This window comes from Lissotriton vulgaris, chromosome 11 (assembly GCF_964263255.1).
Source record: "Lissotriton vulgaris chromosome 11, aLisVul1.2, whole genome shotgun sequence".
NCBI lineage: Eukaryota > Metazoa > Chordata > Amphibia > Caudata > Salamandridae > Lissotriton > Lissotriton vulgaris.
The window spans coordinates 142,954,804-142,970,716 of NC_141699.1; the positions used below are offsets into that span (position 1 = coordinate 142,954,804).

The 15,913-nt window shown below is 43.5% G+C and overlaps 1 protein-coding gene across 1 annotated transcript in view; it reads left to right on the top strand.

Annotated features, from left to right (window-relative positions):
• LOC147679404 (hydroxycarboxylic acid receptor 2-like) overlaps positions 1-15,913 on the top strand; it is a 37,448-nt gene that overhangs the window by 18,886 nt on the left and 2,649 nt on the right. The window contains exons 2-3 of the mRNA XM_086944719.1: positions 7,407-7,452; positions 8,374-8,418. The gene's annotated coding sequence lies outside the window, so the exon portion shown is untranslated. The remainder of the gene's footprint in view (positions 1-7,406; positions 7,453-8,373; positions 8,419-15,913) is intronic.

The following is a 15,913-nucleotide window of genomic DNA, read 5'->3' on the forward strand; positions in this document are numbered from 1 at the left end:
GTGTAAAAAAGTGCCCTTTTTGACCTAGTACTGATGCTTTTTGACTGAAGTGTGCACTGGGCCCCTGCTAACCACTCCCCCAGTGCCAGATCTCTTTTGCTTAAAACAAGGTAAATGTCTAATTGTAACTCAATTGGCAAGGGCTTTATCACCCTTATAAGTCCCTAGAAAATGGTATTCCTAGTACCCAGGGCATGGGCACTAAAGAGGGTCCCTGTAGGATACAGCATGAATTGTTATCCAAAGGGACCCAAATAAAAACTGCAAGCAGACTGCCATTGCAGGAGGCATGAAATGGTGCAAACCGTTTTGAAAGCATGACATGGCACACTCCCTGTGTGCCATGCCAAGGTACGCTGCATATATTATATATGTTACCCCTACAGCAGGCCTTAGAGCCCAAGGGCAGGGTGCGTTATATTAGATGTGAGGGTCCACCTGCATGAGCAGATAGGCCCCTGTGATGCTAGTTCCATTACTAGGTATCAAGTGATCAGGCAGCCATCTTAAGGACATGTATGGAGCACTGGTCATTTACCCAGCTGCATGATGGCTGCACTGAACCACATGATATTTGGTATTGAACACCTTTTCTTAATAAATCTATGCTGATGCCAGTGCTAGATTTATTATGACATGCACCCAGAGGGCACCTTGGGAATCTACTAGTCCTTTTAGTGTGCTGGCTGGCTGGTATCGTCCAATCTGCCACCACAGATGAGTTTCTGACCCACTGTAGGTGAGAGCCCATGGTCTTAGATGCCAGAAACAATGCCTGCTCTGGAAGAAGGATTTCACACCTCATCAAGCAGGATGGCTAGTGAATTAGCATGTCAAGGCCAGAGGCTTCAAAGCCTCTGCCGCCTTAGATATGTGACAAAGGCTTCCACCCTGACCTGGGGAATGCTACCCCCTGCCCTGAGACCCATTTGGCACCAGAGCATGTAGGAAATTAGTTAGTCAGAAGGCGTGTCACACTTTCTAGATACCCATTAAATATAATGGGGTGGCCCAGTGACCCTCAGAACCTGGGTTCCAAGTTTATATAAAGACAATGGTTCTGTCGGGAAAACAATCTCTTTCATGAACCTCATATGTAGGTAAATCTCTTAATTTTTCTACACTGTTATTAGACAAGTTATTTCATCCAATACTAATAACACATTTTGAAAAGAAAATTACCCTATAGGAAGGGACCACACACACCTCTTTTAGAGCAATGTATCAAAATGTATCATATTTTTGGAATTTTGACATCAATATATCAAATATACACATTTAAAATGGCTGTCCTAAACAAAACAAAATTGACGTAAAAATATATGTGTGACAAGTTGTGTTCTATTGAAAAGTGACAAGTGTTTTGATTTGTGAGTTGACGGATATATACAAACAAACATTTTCAATGTGGCAGTCCCAAACTCAAAACAATAGTTTCAACAGATACATTTTTCTTCTTCGTATTGAAACTTAGATAAGGACTGATCCAAATTTTAACGTCGACGTTTCGACCCTATACAGTGGCGCTGATTCTATCGCAGCCGAGGCGGGTCTTCATCAGGACTATATTACAGGTGGACAACCTGTTACTTTTGAACGATGTCCTGCGTGTAATTCTCATTGGCAGCAGGGCAGAAACAATGTGTCAGCCGACACTGTCTGACACCGAGGAATCGATCCTAATATCTTTCGGTAAGGTGACCGATCTCAATTCATCCACCAGCCGGTGGAGAATGTATGGATGTATCCAGGGAAAGTGCCGCAAATACAATCACTTTTTATTTTTCTCCCACGGAGCCGTATTACTTTGACTTCCCGGTAGACGATCCTTTCTAGATAGACACACCTCTAAGGTGGGCCACCTGAAGAAGACAGCCAAAGAAGGGTTCCACCATTTTGAAATTGGAGAAAACTAGGAACTCTGGGTGAGGTTTATGCCCACTCTTCCCAGGAAATGGTCATATAGGGGGTGTACTCACCCCAGGGGTAAGTAGAACACTGGCTGCTACCCTACAATCCCCTAAATTCAGCATTTAGGGGTCCCCCTGGCACCAGGATTCGGATTAGTCAGATTGGGAACAGAGGTCCTGCACCAAAACTGGCACCAAACCCTGCCCGGCTGCTTGCACCGCGACAATCATAAAGACAAACTCGCCCAGAAGCTGAACAGCCTCCCAAAACCTAGAATGACTATTCGTCCTTTCAATAACCAAGCAGGTGGAGGAGCCATCCCCCCTGCATCTGCAGGCACCGACTGTATTGATCCGGTACTTTGTGTTGCTGGCCATCAGGCCCACTGAGGGAGAAACTCACCAGGAAGAGATTCTCGTGAGTCTAGGAGGCCAGCCAAGTTGCTCTCACCAATTCTTGAGATGCTGAACCTTCCCAGAGCCTCTCAGCACTAATAGCCTAGGTACCGGAGCCCTTGCAACTACCAAGGCTTGTTGCGTGTCAAGTCCGGACACACCATCAACGCCAACACTGACTTGCCATCGAGGGACCTCAGGATCCTTCTCCAGGTTGTCAAACTAAGTGAGAGTCTCTAACTACAGCGACCCGCTGGGACAAAACACCTATGAGCTTGAGCCCCCAGCCCCGGTTCACGTAAACCAGCTGTGGCTCTGTACTCCAGAGACCCTCAAGAGCCGAGACTCCCTTTATGCTCTGCCAAATGTGTACCCAAGTCCCCACTTGCAGCCTTTTTCAGGTACTTTTACCACTGACTTTATCATGTAGCACTTGAGGCTACCAGTGCGACTAGCACCTCTGCACCCGGACTCACCAGGGGAGGTAAAACCAAACTGCTAGTCATTTCTTGGACCTTGGCCTCTAAGCACCTTAAGTCCCAAAAGGCACACCAAGAACTGCTCGCAAGTATATGTATGCAGTGTATGTTTCTCCCATAGAATAACTTTACTACTTTCGATGCTCATTCCTCAAAACCGTATTCAGCTGTATTTTTCAATATCTACAAAAATCTAAAACTCCGAAAATACTTAACTGATTCTGATAATCTTGATGTCTCAACCTGATTCCGATAATCTTGGTGTCTAAACATATATAAAAATCTGTTATTTTTCTAAATTAGTCTCAAATTTCTTTCTGAGTGTGTCTCATTTATTGATTCTGTATGTACAACAAATGCTTAACACTATCCTCTGATAAGTCTAACCTGCTCGACCACACTACCACAAATAGAGCACTAGGAATTTTTTGTTTACACCCTGTAAACCAATAAAGGTCCTCTGTACTTCTTGCATGGTGTGCCTTTACAATGGCACTACCACATAAAAACCAGCTTCGTACACCAGCCTGCCGGACACCTCTACTTGGGGGTTCAATGGAAGCTGTGTGATACAGGGGATAAAGGGAGAAGTCTCTTGGCTTGGTTGAGGAGGAGGGAGGAAGCAGGCCAATGGGTGCCTAAAGTTTAGACAGGGGGGACTCACCCGGACTGATATAGATATAGCTGAGGCATTCTCAGCTTATTATCGGGCATTGTACGCACCATGTAGTGACTGAAGAGAAGGCGATATTGAGGCCTTACTACTGGTTCCGGTCCTGGAAGCAGCCGGTCGGGGGAGAATTGGAGGCAGACTTAATGGTGGAGATAGTGGAGGCAGAGAAAGCAATTTAATTCAGGTAAATGCCTGGAGCGAACGGTCTTCCAGTGGAGCTGTATAAGCGCCTGGCTCCAATACTTCCCCCCACCTCCTCAATGTATGTGAGGCGGCGCGGTATAATGGGAGTTTGCCTCCAGACCTCAACCATGTGATCATAGTGATGATCCCTAAGGAGGGGAGACCACCCAATCTTTGCTCTTCCTATAGCACTTTTTTCTTGCTAAACACAAAGTAAGATTTTGGTCAAGATCCTAGCAACTAGACTTATAGAGGTGATATCCGTCTTGAGCCATCCAGATCAGGCTGGCTTTATGCTTGGACGGGTGACACGGTGGAACTTTCAGCAATTGCAGTTGTGGCTAGACAAGATCAAGGCCAACAGCGAACCTAAAGAGATACCGGCTCTGAATGTGGAAAAAGGATTCAGTACCACAGACTGGAGATACTTGCTTTGAACTCTGAGGTGCTTTGCTTTTGGGCCTAGGTTTTGTTGCTGGGTGGACCCTCTGTACAAGGTATGCAATGCAGCTTTGCAATTTAATGGGGTGGTCTCAGAGTCCTTCGAGCTAGGACATGGCAGGGGTGTCCCTTGCCGTCTCTGTTTGTGCTTTGCATGGAACCAATGGCTTTCTGGGTGTGCAGATATAGTGGTCTTCCCCAGGTGGCAGATGCCCTGGGAAAATGGCCTTATATGCCGATGACGGGCTGGTGTAAGTGCCAGATCCAAGGTGGTCGCTTCCAGAAGTTCGATCAGTGTTCAGGATGTTTGAGTCATATTCAGGGTACGTATTAAATGGAGAAAGTCAGTGCTTTACCAACTGGGAGGGTCAGCAAGCTCTGCTCGGTGACCTCCAGCTACCAGGATGGGCTTCCGATAATTTGGGTAAAGACATTACAAGTGAGGTACAACGCTTCCTGGAACTTAATTTAGGTAAAGTCCTTGCAGGTTTCTGGGAAAATGCTGAGAGATGGCGCACACATCCTCTGACCCTTATGGGCAGGCCCACCTTGTACAAAATGATTACCCTATCCAAACTACTGTATGTGTTACAGAACACCCCATTTCCAGTCCTGGACAGCTACTTTCTTAGCCTCGATAACACACTCTGAACTTTGCCCTGGGATGGGCACCCCTAGAGTGGCTCTGCGGATGTTGTACTGCTCCCTCTACAATTGACACCTAGTGTTACCCGACATGCAAGTGTATAATAGGGCAGCAAAGCTACAAATTATTAACACTTGGGGTCATAGCCCATATGACGAGCTGGTGTATAGGGAGGAGAGCAAAGCAATGGGGGTGAGGACTTGCGTCCATTACCTATACAAGAAATAGGACAGGCGGCTCTGGTCTGAGCCGAAAGCTTGAGATGAAGCCAAGAGGGACCTGGCTTGGAAGGGGAACTGGTTACTACTCTGTGGAGGGGCACAAGCTTGCACTAAATCTGCAGGCTCATTGGCTTACACCGTTAGGAGCAGATTGGTATAGAGGCAGTGGGGAATGTGCTGTCGAGGAACAGATCAAGTTGTTTGAAGTCCTACAGCAAGAATGTGCCCTGGCCCCTACTCAGTGGGTCCGGTATCTTCAGCTCTACGAGGAGTTGAGTGAAAATAGCGTGTGCAAGGTTAACTGTTGTTGTACTGTTTTGTTAAGGAAAGTATTAAAATATATTTATAAAAATAACATACATCAAATGACTATTAATCAATAAAGCAATTTACATAAATATTAATAAATAAAGTAAATGTTTTACATTATAAAATTAATTAACAAATTACTTTTAATTTAATGTACATCCCACGCTATTCCCCTACAAACCAAACAACCCACTTCTACATTATTAACTACTAATTTAATTTTTTTTTTATTTAAAATTTCAAACTTCACTATAAAATAATAATAATAATTACATTAACAATACAAACAACTTACATTAATATTTTAACTAACATAGTTAATCTAAAATCAATATTTATTTCTACTATGTTAAAGTAAACGATATTAAATAGAACAATATTACTTAAAACGATATTACATGCCAGAAAAATATATTCTTGACAGTATCCTGTGACACAATATTTTTGGTTTAAGGATATCTGGATACGATATTTAGGTATAACGATAATTACAGCTCGATATCTTGTGAAATCACCTATAATTTTACTTGCCCTTTGTTATCTCCTAGGAACCATATGCAGTTTGTTTTTTCCCCAACAGCCAATTATTTTGGTCTGACCTAAAGTCAAGTCAAGTAATTTAGGCTACGATAACTTAAAAAGGGCCTCAAGTTTATTTTGAAATTCCACTGCATTGTAATCAAATAATACTAAATCATCTGAACACATAAAACAGAAGAAGGGCACTTGTCTTATGTTTGGGAAAAAGAGTTTGTTTTAACAGTTGACGGCCTACCAAATATAAACCACAAAGAGTTGTATCAAGTACATGCTATCATTAATTTCAATTTGTCTCGAATATGGATAAGCCTATGGGGATATTCCAAGCATGTCATTTCTTCCAAAAGCATCCACAGTCAAAATATAGTCTTTAATTTTTTTCTGAGCAAGAGCCCATAGCATTAAACAATGATCCACTGTGCAGTGCCCTTACCATGGATTGTATTGGTGTATGGTGGATTGGAGTGGGGTGGAGTAGTGTGGAGTGGATTTGAATTGGATTGAGGTGGGCTGGGTTAGATTGGAGTGAAATGGATTGGATGGGGGTGGACTGTGAGGTTCCGTGACAATTGTAAGTGGTGTTTTCGACTCGTTCGAATATGGACGAGTTTGGTATCTATGAACCGCAAATGACGAGTTTAGTGGGTGTACGCGTTTTCGCTATGCTGACCTAAACCGATCGTCCGTTTCGTGGGTTTTCTTTGTCTGAACACACGGGTTCCATTTTAGATACGGCATCCATTTTGTCTCTTGCCCTCAAGTAGCCAGCGAACGGACACTGTCCGCTTCGTGACCCTGGGATTCCCAAACTCTTGCGGAAGACACGTGTTCCTTTGAGGGTGTCTTTATGATGAGGGGGATGACACTGTAAAGGCAGATGGCCCTGCTCGAGGCTCATCTTGCCGTGCCGGTCTATTGTTTCAGCCGTGCATTCATTAGGCATGTCTCCTTTGATCCTGCAATCGTGTTTCCGATATCACCCCCTTACACTCTTTTTCAATCTGTTGACTATCTTTGTTTTCCTCTGCACCTGTTTTTAACTCTTCCGTAACTCGTTTACAGCCGGAATGGAATGCACTAATGGTGGGAAGATGTACTTTTACAGTTGGGAACCGGCGATGCTACTGTAATTATGTTCCGGGATTCTGAATACATGAAAGCGACCCCCGATGAAATTTACTGTGGGAACTGGGTTGTAACCTTTTGTCTGCCATGTTGTTCTATGACGAAAAACTGTATAAAAGGAGCGATCCACAGATGCAATTTGAAGCAGTCTCCTAGAACCTACACATGTTGTACTTCTTGTGACTTCTGTGTTCCCTGCAGTAAATAAACCTCGATCTTTGACGCCGAAGGAAGTGTCCCGTGTCTCTGTCATTTGTACGCCGGAACAGGTAACCCACGAAGGTTTCAGGTGTTGTCCCCTGGCACCGCTGGGTCTAGCAAAACCCAGTCCTTCAACTGGCTTGGTGTGGAATGGATTGGGGTGGGGCGGATTGTTCTTTTTTTTTTGGTTCTCAAATTACCTGTATTATCTGGAAGGATAGGATGTGAGTCTGAGTTTGTCTTAGATAATTGTATTGATCTTTATTTCTCTTGCCTTGACAGATTTAGACTGCTTCGGATCAAAACCACCTCAGATTAAAACAAAAAGGTGTGCCCAGGTGATAATTTGGTTCAAATATAAATATCTTCCTTTTAACTCCTGTCTCACCTTCACTCTTCTCTTATTCACTCTTCTCTTAGAAAATAAAAATACACTTTTCTTTCAATGTTTGTTTCTTTCCTGTGAGCCTTAGTTTCCTAAGCCTGTGAGCTTATGAGGGGAAAGAAAAAGGCTTTTTGCCAAAACTCGTCAGTGCGTCAAACTTTAAAATTAAAATAACTAAATCTTGCTACCTGGAGTAGCTGCTGTCTTTCTAATTGACCAAAGCTTTGTGTGTCTATATATATAATATTTGTTTTTGACTCTACCTTCCTCCAACTTGCAAGTTTTCTTAATCTTAATGAGCTTGGTGTCTGAGGGTGGTTTAAGCGGGACAACCCACTAGAAGAAAAATAGAACGTAGGACCAAAAAAGTGATTCAATGCAATAGATCAGAGCTCGAGTCAAAAATGGGTAATCCTAAGAGTCGCATTTGCCCATTAGAAACTATTTCCTGGTGCTTCTCTGGTTACGGGCTTCCCTCCAACTGTCCCAATTTAGAAGGCAGCCACCAACTTGACTTAGCCACTCTCCTCCAGGCGACCATCCAGTCGATGGGAGACACTGTGGCTGACAGCAGTAATCCCTTCTGTCGTTTCATCACCTTGTCACAAACATGTCTCTTCCTGGTATTTTACCGTCAGGGAAAAAGGCGACTTTCCTTCAGCGTACCTCATCTGGCCAACTCCTGCCTCAAGTACATTCTCCTTGTTCCAGCGTTGCTGGAGTCCTAAAAGTTCTTCGTTTCCCAGTGCTTCTTCTTCCAGTTTTATATTGAAGGGGAGGAAACTGAAGGAATTTTCCTATTTCTACTACTTCTTTCTTCTTGCTGTCCCTCTTCTCTTTTTACGCCTCTGTTTTGTTTTATAGGTCATCGAAGATTGTGCGACGAACCTGGATGCAGGAACCTCTCAGGTAAATCCATCGACTTGTCACAGTTGTGTGCTTTGTTCAACTCTTTAACAGGATCCCCAATGTGGTCTATTTGTATATGAATGTTGAGTGAGGAGTTGGGTATGTAAGTACAACATTCAGATCCTACTATAGCACATACACCACCATTGTTAGCCAGAACTATGTGAGTCATTTTGTTTAGTAAAACAACAGTTTGTTAAACATGTAATTAATCTGATACAGGTTCTAATGCTACTACTGATGGACTGTCGACTTCTTAAGACACTTGGGCAATTTTTTTACTTTTGCCTTTCCTACCTCCTACAGGGGGAAGAGAACGGCAAACAGTTACCGGTTTTAGAACCAGGGCAGTCTTTTACAAAGCAGAAGCGTGTTTGGGGTGTGACAAATAGCAGGGACCATATTGGCAGGATACAAATAAGTTACTTACCTGTAACAGTAGTTCTCCAGTATTCGTATCTTTCATAGATTCACATGCTTGAATCATTCCCTGTTGTCGAAGTGGGAACCCCACAGTACCATAGAAAGCATTATTCAATTATATCATAGCACTTAATGCTAAAAAACATTCACCTCAATAATTTATCCACAGCATTAATCGAGAGCAAAGTTCAGCCAATTAGGCGACAGCACCCTGTAGAACACTCTCTGTAGAGGCTTCACACCCTCAGATTTTCTAGCACAAATGGGATAAGAGATGCCCAGATAATAATGGGACCCTCTATGTGGAGGAGGGTGGATCACAAGTAAGTATATGAAAGATACTAATACTGGAGAACTACAGTTACAGGTAAGTAACTTATTTTCGTCTCCAGTATTGGATCTTTAATAGATTCACGTGCTTGAAATGGAATAGTTGGCAGTTAAAACATCTATAATCAATAATACAATCACAGAATAGCGGATGTGGGAAGTACATTTTGACATGGCTGCTCACCTTATTAAAATAGATGGCGCAACATTGGTTGTCCTACAGTCGAATCACTCTTTTCAGAGGAATCCAGACAGTAGTGCTGTGTGAAGGTGTGCCTTCTGCTCCATGACGCTGCTCGACATGTGTGTTAAATAGGCACAGCAGCGAAGAGAGCTGTAGTAGCAGTAGAAACAGCCCTGGTAGAATGAGCTTTGACTTTATTCTTCAACAGCTTTCCAGTTTCTTTGTAATATAATTGGATATCTACTGCAATCCATCTGGCTATACTCTGTTTGGAAATTGGGAATCCCTTACAAAGGTTTTCATAAGCGGCAATTAGTTGGTCCGAATTCCTAAATTGTTGTATACTAAGCAAAAAACTTGAGACCTCTTTTAAGGTCCAAAATACATAAGGATTTTTCAGACATACTTTGGAGATTAGTAAATAAGGTTCTTAATAGGATGGGCTCATATAAATCAAAATCTGAAGTAACCTTTGGTATAAACTTAGGTTTAGTTCTTAGCACCACAGTGTTTTGTCTGAAATGCATGAACAGTTCTTTAATTGTGAATGCTTGAATATCAGTAACCCTCCTTGCTGATGTGAGCACTAATAAGAGCACCGTTTTCAGAGTAAACAATTTTACATCTGCTTTGTGGATAGGTTCAAATGAGGTTTTCATTAGTTGCACCCCAGCACTATAATAAGGTGCCCAGACGGAGGAGGTATCTTTACAGAAGGAATCACTCTGAAAAGAAAAGGTCTTTGAGCAACTGCTTGATCACTCTGCTAGTCCCTGGAGAAGGCGATTTATCCAATCTTCTAAATTTTGAGATTGCTGCCAGGTGTGTTTTAATAGAAGTGTGAGCCAAGCCTGCTTTTGCTAACAGGAGCAGATACAGGAGAAGTTGCTCCAGTGATGCTGAAATGGGATTTACATTTGCCTCCTGACACCACAAACTGAAATGTTTACATTTAAGCATCTATGATTTATTGGTAGCATCAGCTCTGGCCCTAGCAAGTACCTCGCTTCAATCTTTAGGAATATCCAAGGTTGCAAACTCATTGAATTCAGGAACCAGGCTATCAAGCGTAAGGATGTTGGGTTCAGATAAAGTACCTGCTAGTGGTTCTTCATCAGCAACGTTAAAATTGGCTCCAATTAAATGTGTGTCTGTTCTGAGAGTAGCAGTAGCTTTGTGAACCAGAAGTGTCAGGGGCATCTGGGGGAAATCAGAATTATTTGACAAGGTTCCCTCTTCAATTTTCTGAGGAACTTTGGGATCACCAGGATTGGTGGAAAACGGTAAGCAAAGATCCCTGACCATCTGATTAAAAACTCATTCCCCCACAATCCCTGCTGTAGGTACTAGCTTGCGTAGAACCGGCATTTCCTATTTTTTCCCTCTCACAAACAGATATAGGTTTGGTTTGCCCCAACGATCAGAAATGTTGTCCAGAATCTGTTGGTTGAAATCCCATTTGTGACAGCTGGTATTTGTTCCACTCAGCGTGTTTGCTTTGAGTGTTATTTGATGTTGCACAGTCCATTCCCAAATTTCCTGTGCTTGTTGCAATAGGGCTGATGACCTTGTAGCCCTCTGCTTGTTTATATAATGCATGCTGGTGGTGGTGTCCGTATGAATTAGTGCTGATGACTCCATTGCTTGGGCAGAAACGATTGTAAAGCCAATGCTATGGCTTTGAGCTCCACCATTTTTAAGTGCATTGTCTTCTGGAGTTGGTTCCACTTCTGTGGATGGTTAAATCCTGTAGGTGAGCGCCCCATCCCTTCAGGAATGTATCTGTGATTATTCCAAATTTGGGAATATGAGGAAGGAATGTTAATATGTTGGATAGGTTTGCATTCTATATCTACGACTGTATGGATGTTATCATAGTCAGAGTGATCTGGACTGCATCGTCGAAATACGCTTGAACTTATAGCCATTGGCTGTCTAGCTCCTCTTGCAAAGTTTGCATTTGAAGGCGACAATTTAAAATTAGTGTAATACAAGAGGATATCATTCCGAGAAGTGACTTGTATAGGTGAACTGAAACGGTCTTTCTTTTGAGTAATGTTAGTCTCTCTTTTGAGGGAAATGCCATATCTTGAGCATGTCCAGAACCGCTCCCAAGAAAATGTAAGTTGTTGAAGGTTTGAGGGAAGACTTTTGCTTGTGGACCATGAGACCCAGGTTGTTAAAGAGTGTAAGGCAAGTTGCTATAGCCTTTGTTGTCTGCTGAGACGTGTCTGCCTTTCTCAACCAATCGTTGAGTTATGGGAATACCTGTACACCTTTTTGCCTCAAGTGAGGTGTCACTAGAGCCAGGCATTTTGTGAAGGCGTTTTGTATGGTAGCTACTTGTTTTTGGATTATCTGGACCTTTAGGAAAGTGTCTTCCATACCACCAGACGCATTCAAGCAGGTAGTTCTTGCCTTGGTTTCTTCGAGACTAGACTACTGCAATGCACTCTATTTGAGGATCAATAAATCAGCAACTTCTAAACTGCAGTTGTACAAAATGCAGCCACAAGACTGATACCTGAAATTCCCAAACACCAATCAGTCTCAGCAGGGATCTCCAAATTGCATTGGCTACTGGTGACTAAATGCATTACCTTCAAGGCTCTATGCATTGTTCATAGAGTGGTGCAAAAAATCAGTCCCAGAGGAGTGACGAAGATGTTCCAGAGCTATACCGCCACTAGACATCTTCAGTCAACGACCTACAATTTGGTAACTGTGCCCAAATTTAAGAAGACCAAGTGGCAGGGCTTTTTCTGCGTCCACAGCAAAGCTGGAATTATCTGTCACAAGCCATTAGTGATCTTCAGGAACACAATAGTTTTCTTAAAGCATTGAAGACCTGGCCTTTCATTCTTAAATTTATGGCCAGTAATTTTTCCTAGGGTTTAGAGTTTTTCTTTGGTCTGGTATTTCAGAGCTCTCCTTTCTTTAGAGCCTTGAGGGCTGTGGTAACTGTGCGCTTTATAAATCTGTCATTTCAGTTCAAGATACGGCGTGCTGATTTCAATCCGAAAGGGAGAACTTTGAATTGTTAGTGTGGGCTGGCTACCTTGAATCTTTTGCGATGATTGGATGAATGGGGATATGGAAGTATTCATCTTGGAGATTTACTGCTGTCATGTGATCTCCATGATTGAGAAGATGTAGGATATTCTAAAGAGTAGCCACACAAAAGGATTGCTTCCATAAATATGCTTTCAAAGATTTAAGATGGGATGCCACTCTCCTGACTTCTTCTTTATCAGAAAGAAATTAGAATAGAGCACGATTCCTCTCTGGGTAATCATTACCTTTTCTATCGCACCCTTGTTGCGCATGGTTGATTTTCTTGCAGGATGGTTGATATTTCTTGCAGGAGCACCCGCAGATGGCGAGGAGTTGCCCCTTTCGGGGGAGGGTTATTTGGTGCTTTCTTAATGAATTCTAAAGTGTGTGCCAATGTTGTCTGGGGGAGAGTCCACTGGTGGTGGCACGGGCAGAGATGGTGTCTGGATTAAGTAGTCATCCCATTCATTGGGACCTGATCTAATGTCTTTCCTTCTTCCCTATCCTCATACGAGGTAGGTGCAACATCTGTTGGTGGATCTGCTAATGTCAGACTGGTCCATATTTGAGTTGTAGGAGCAGTAAGAGAGCACAGTGTGCACATAATAGGAGTTTGAACCTGTGGCGATTGCATTGGTCTTGTTGGTTGTGCTGAAGAAGCAACCGTTACAGGGTTTGGAAACCTTCTGTAATAATTTTGCAGCATGCTTTGAAGATTATTCACCAGAGCAAGTGGCATTTGTACTGAATCTTCCTGTAACTGTTGGCGACCATAATCCAAATACTGGTCTCTGTCCTGGTCAGTGTGTTCTCCGGACTGATAATATTGATCCTCAAAATACTGGTCATCATCTTCTTGATATTTTACATGCAGTTCAGATGGACTATGTGTTGCCCCAAAAGGACCTTTGTCCTACGAATCCTCATCATCAAGGAGATGTGCCGGTGGAAAAGGGGAAACCTTACTTGGGGATGTGTGTGCAGGTTGTATTATCTCTGTAGATGTTTTTTACCTTGAGGAGATGACAGTGGTGATTGTTTTATCATTCATCATCAGGCAGCCAGATCTTGTACATTTCTTCACCACACAGATATAGCTTCCTTCCTTGATGAGGTGCCAGACAGATATCAGAGAACAAATCTTGCAGCAAAGATGGAAGGCAAAACCTATAGAAGAATCTGGTAGTCAGTTGATCATCTTGAACAGAAGTGGTAGTGAGGAAGAGGAGTGATAGCATGTTGTGGTCAGGCAGGTGTCGGTGGTGGGCTCCCACTCTCTTTCGCATCATAGCAGATAAATGTGCTCAAGCTGGACTAGAAGAAGGAAGTGTGTAGAAGGGATACACTGAAGAAGTGGACTGGTGGACATCTGGAGGTGCAGGTACCAGCATACAGTGAGTGAGTGGGTTGAATGGATTCAGGCAGGAAGTCTTCAGTATTTCACCAGGGTGTTGGTCAATCCATCAATAAGGGAGATTATAAGCGCGCTACTCACCCGTGAGGGTCTCACGGTGCTGGGGGAGGGGGGGTGAAGCAGCTCCGGTCAGTCGAAGAGCCAGGTCTTGAGGGTCTTCCTGAAGGGTGGGGGCACGCCTGATACGGATCAGCAGCTCGTTCCAAGTCTGGGACACGATGTAAGAGAAGGTTCTTCCACCCGTTATTGCCCTGCAGATGCGCGGGGGTTCGGCGAAAGCGAGGTCAGCAGATCGGCGTTTCCTTTTGGGTAAGTGGAAGGAGATTCTGTTGTTGAGATATTGGGGTCCGGTGTTGTGGAGGCATTTGTAGGCTTGGATGAGTATCTTGAAGATTACTCTTTTCTCGACGGGGAGCCAGTGGAGGTTGAGCGGGTGCTGGGTGATGTGTTTGTGTCGAGGGATGCCGAGGACGAGTCTGGCTGAGGTGTCCTGTATGGTCTGGAGTTTGCGGTGTAGAGACTTGCTGATCCCGGTGTAGAGGGTGTTTCCCTAGTCCAGTCTGCTGGTTATGAGTGTGTGAGTGCTGGTGATGAGTCGAACCTGGTGGGGCTACTTCCGGCATAGCTGCAGAGCAGACTTCCAATGGTAAATCTTCACTAAACACCGAACAACCTCATTTTAAGTCCGGCGAGTAACCCTAGATTACTTTTTTATGCTCTCCACTACTTCTGCTCTCTACTGATGAAGGGCTAAACCCAGAGACAAGTGTCGAGAGATAACAGCACTACCAGCATCGACTTTGGTGAAAACCTACAGCAACCTTGAAGTAAACATACTGCATTTACTAGAATGCAATGGGGTGAACTATGCTGGGATGAGAAGCAGTATGCTCCTTCCCTTCTCCTGTCAGACTTCTGTTGGGCAATCAGGCAGGGCAGGTCTGACCTGAGAATGGAAACTGCAAAGGCAGCAAATCAATTGCCTGCAGCAATCCAAAACTGCATCATCCAGCTGCAAGTTTAGAATAGCAGGTGAAATTGTCAGATAAGAGGGGAGGATCATTGGTCTACACATGACGATTTTAAATTTTGTTTTCTGGGATTGAATGGCTTGGATTGGCCAGAGTGCCAAACACAGAGCATCAGGGAACTTTAACTGATTCTCAGCACATATTTTGGCTACTTTATTCTTGAGAGTTGAGTTATTATTCTCAACTTTCTTTGAGCATGAATAGGATGCACAGTGGAAATATTTGATCCGAAAGGCTTTACAAACTTTCTGAAGTACAGAGGAAGCACACTCTGAGTTTCAACCACTGGAAAGACAGCGGGACAGTTACATGTGAGGAATGAAGTCTCTCAACAATGTCTTAGCTACAGTCACAGCAATTACGCAGGCACAAGGGTAAGACAAAAACCCATCACAAGAACATGCTTACAATTACCTCCCTTCTGACATGGGCAATGCCATGCTGCAAACCTGGTAGGTTGGGGAGTAAGAGTTCCAAGGTGAACACATACATGATGCTGTCCTCCCCACTCCCTCAGGCCCCCTTTTACAGTTCTGTTTTGTCCATGCTTGTTTTTCAACATCGGATACACATTCCTGCATCACAGACAGAGTTTTCAGCACAGGTAAGGGACATGCATATGTGTACTAAAATGACAGTGTGAAGCAGGCATAAGTACAACAATGGTGCACAAAGAAGGCTGCAGGTTAAGCAACATGCCGCTCTATCATATGCAATATAAAGCAGTACATATCATGATAAAGCAGATTGAGCTCACACTCCCAGAAGCTCTTCCACCCAACACGAAATGGACATACATGCTATCTTCCTGTGCTTGACTGCTTATCCTCGATAGCCCTGGAGAGGCCAGTGTACACAGGGAGTGATACCCAAATTGGAGTGTATCGGTATCTGAGGCATCAGTGGCGAACTATGGCATCTGCCTTAGGCACATCCCAGGCATGACTGACTTCCCCAGGACTCAACACAAGTAATACATCAATTGATGACCGCCCAATTTGCAGAAAACTCTTTCAGAGATTTTCATCAAAATAAAACACACCAGACCTGGGTTTCAAT